Below are 4,107 nucleotides of genomic sequence, written 5' to 3'. Positions count from 1 at the left end.
CAGATCTTCTACAGAATCCAGACAGTCTTCTAGGCGAAAATCAGAGATATCAATGCCTTCATCCAGACGATCCTGAAGGTAGATAGCAATGGCATCTCTGGGTTCGTTCTTGAAGAACCTTTCAAGGCCATGAGGCATCTTCCTCTGATCCTTCAGAGCTTCCCAGGTCACATTCATAGTGGGCTTGACTCTGATGTCCTTGATGATTCCCATACTCCTCAGATTTTTGGCATTCAGAGGCTTTCCAACGTCAATTGCCAGATCATCCATACATCTGGTCTTCTCCAGAGCATCTACCAGCCCATGCTCAATGAAGATGTCAGAGAGCAATCTTCCCAGAGGAATGTAGGATCTGGGCTTCATATTGTTCCTTGTTTCTCTGACTGAATCCCTCAGATATCTGAAGAGAAGAACAGGGAGGTTGATTGGAATACCCTTCTGAATACAGTAGAGGATGCACTTCTGATCAGCATTTATATAATCTGAAGAGTTGGAGGCTGGACGATGATGGATTGTTCCCAGGATAATCTTCAGCCAAACTCGGAGGTTCTGATGAAGCTCCTTGTTCTTAGATGGGTTTCCTTCAACGTTTGCTTTGAAGATAGTAGGGTTAATGACTTCTGTGATGCGCTTGGACCTTGGAGGAATGTTGTAAATCCTTTTACCTCCAGCCTTTTCCATATTCAGCAAAGAAGCAATAGACGCTTCTGTGATAATGATCTTCACACCCAGAACAAAAGAAACGATGAACTCATCATCAGCATCTGCACATCTCCAGAATTCCTTCACCAGAAGAGGATAGATTGGACCATACAATCTGTTGAAGTAGGTTTCCCAACCTTGCTTGCGAAGATCTTCAGTTAAATCAACGCCATTTCTTCTCAAATTTTCAAAATCTACCAGCGATTCACATAGAACATCCAAACCTTCAAAGGGAGTTGAAAGGTTTATGTGTTGTTCACGTTCCAAAATGTGAGGTTCTTTGTAAACTGGGGTCGTGGTAACATCTACAACCATGGGTGTTTGAGTGTTTGAGGTTTGGGGGTTAGAAGCAGCTTCCATTTGTTGGGAGAAGTTAAAAACAGCTTGTTCTTGAGGATTCATGATGAAGATGATGAAGAACTGAGAAGGTTGCAGAGAAAACTTCGAGAGAGGGTTTAGGGTTTAAGAGTGAGTGAGAGTGATAAGTGTGTGAAATGTGAGAAAAGTGTTTATATACTAAGGGTAAAAACACATGCAAAACGACACATTTAATTGCGTTGGAACAGAACACAAGATTTGCACGCTAGGGGAGGAAAAATGATTATAGCTAATAAATGAATGTCTAATCCCAACAGTAAGCACACTGCTCAAGGAGATTTCAAGCGTTCTGACCTTTGATTTCTTTAGACAGCTGTCTAGAAGTTCTAGGGTTAGACGCATGTTCCCCACGTGTTGATGTTTCTGATCTTCAGGAATACAAAAGGATTTCTGAAGATTTCTAACTCAGATATCTTCTTAACTTGGTAGAAGTATCAGAGTCAGAGGCAGAAGTGTATTTGTTTTTATCAGAGTCTCATTTTACATGTTCAGAGCCAAATTTTACTCAGGACAATTTTTAATGTTTAGATTTTCTAAGATGAAACGAAATCTATCTTCAGCTAGAGGCTTAGTAAAGATATCTGCCCATTGATGTTCTGTATCAATGAACTTCAGCGTTACTATCCCTTTCTGAACATAGTCTCTAATAAAATGATGTTTAATTTCTATGTGTTTGGCTCTGGAATGTAGAATGGGATTCTTACTTAAACAAATAGCAGCAGTATTATCACAAAGGATAGGAATGTTACTCTCAAATATCTGGAGATCTTCTAGCTGATGTTTCATCCAGAGCATCTGAGTTGTGCACAGTGATGCTGAGATATATTCTGCTTCTGCAGTTGATAGAGCAATTGTTGACTGTCTTTTGCTAGCCCAGGAGATTAAGTTGTTTCCCAGAAGCTGGCAATTTCCAGATGTGCTTTTACGTTCTATTCTATCTCCTGCATAATCTGCATCACAATAACCAGAAAGCCTATACTCTGATGTTTTCTCATACATCAGGCCCAGGTTAGGAGTTCCTTTCAGATACTTAAGAATTCTCTTAACAGCTGTTAAATGAGATTCTCTAGGATCTGATTGGAATCTGGCACAAAGACAAACGCTAAAGAGAATATCAGGACGAGTAGCAGTCAGATAGAGAAGAGAGCCTATCATACCTCGATAGAGCTTCTGACAAACCTTGTTGCTTACCTCTTCCTTCTCCAGAATGCAAGTTGGATGCATGGGAGTCTTTGCAGAATTGCATTCAGACATATCAAACTTCTTTAGAACATCTTTAATGTACTTGCTTTGATGAATGTACGTGACTTCTGGAGTTTGATTGATTTGAATTCCCAGAAAGAACTTTAGTTCTTGCATTAGACTCATTTCAAATTCTGCCTGCATTAACTTAGAAAATTCTTGGCAAACAGAGATATTAGCAGAACCAAAAATAATGTCATCAACATAAATTTGGCATATCATGAGATCATTTTTATGATTTTTACAGAAGAGTGTAGAATCAACTTTCCCTCTGATAAAATTTTGTTCCAGAAGAAAATTACTTAAGCGTTCATACCAAGCTCTGGGAGCTTGTTTAAGTCCATATAAGGATTTCTTAAGTTTGAAAACATGTTCTGGAAAATTTGAGTTTTCAAAACCAGGAGGTTGATTTACATACACTTCTTCTGAAATATAACCATTAAGAAATGCACTCTTGACATCCATTTGGTATAATTTTATAGAGTGATTAATAGCAAATGATACAAGAAGACGAATAGACTCTAACCTTGCGACTGGAGCAAAGGTTTCATTATAATCAATACCTTCTTGTTGACTATAACCTTGAGCTACCAGTCGTGCTTTGTTTCTGACAACTTCTCCTTTCTCGTTCAGTTTGTTTCTGAAAACCCATCTGGTTCCAATGACATGAGTGCCTCTGGGTTTAGGAACGAGATCCCAGACATCATTCTTGGAGAATTGATCTAACTCTTCTTGCATAGCTGCCACCCAATCATTATCTTGAAGAGCTTCATCACAGGACGTAGGCTCAATCAGAGACACTAGTCCCAGAGGAATATCTTCAGAAGTTCTGAAGGTAGATCTGGTTCTAACAGGTTCATCTTTGTTTCCCAGAATCAAATCTTCAGATACGTTGCTACGACTCTTGACTTTTCTTGGAATTTCTGGAGATTTAATTTCTTCAGAGTCTGGAGTGACAGTTGCTTCTGGAGTTTTCTCAGATTCTACCAGAGTGATCTCTAAATCTGCAAACTTTTCAACTAGCTTTGACTTTTCAGGGTCAAGCTTATCATCAAATCTAACATGAATTGATTCCTCCACAATTTTGGTTTCTGTGTTGTATACTCTATAGCCTTTAGAGCGTTCTGAGTATCCTAACATAATACCTTTCTGTGCTTTGGAATCAAACTTGTTCAGATGTTCTTTAGTATTTAATATAAAGCAAATGCATCCAAAAGGATGAAAATATGAAATGTTGGGTTTTCTTCCCTTACACAGTTCATAGGGAGTCTTATCCAGAATAGGTCTAATAGAGATTCTATTCTGAATGTAACACGCTGTATTTACAGCTTCTGCCCAAAAGTGCTTTGCTACATTAGTTTCATTGATCATGGTTCTGGCCATTTCTTGGAGTGTCCTATTCTTCCTCTCTACAACTCCATTTTGTTGTGGAGTTCTAGGGCAGGAGAAATCATGGGATATTCCATTAGAATCAAATAATTCTTCAAAATCTTTATTTTCAAATTCTCCACCATGATCACTTCTGACTCTAATAATTTTAGAGTCAAATTCTTTTTGCACTTTAGAACAGAAACTGGTGAATACAGAGTGAGACTCACTCTTGTGCTTTAGGAATTTTACCCATGTCCAGCGGCTGTAATCATCAACGATTACAAGTCCATACTTCTTTCCATTGACTGATGCTGTTTTCACAGGACCAAATAAGTCAATGTGAAGAAGCTCCAGAGGCTTGGAGGTAGAAACAACATTTTTCTTTTTAAAAGATGTTTTTGAAAACTTTCCTTT

The sequence above is a fragment of the Lathyrus oleraceus genome, chromosome 5 (genome assembly GCF_024323335.1).
Source record: "Lathyrus oleraceus cultivar Zhongwan6 chromosome 5, CAAS_Psat_ZW6_1.0, whole genome shotgun sequence".
NCBI classification, from domain to species: domain Eukaryota; kingdom Viridiplantae; phylum Streptophyta; class Magnoliopsida; order Fabales; family Fabaceae; genus Lathyrus; species Lathyrus oleraceus.
This window is presented reverse-complemented; position numbering follows the sequence as displayed.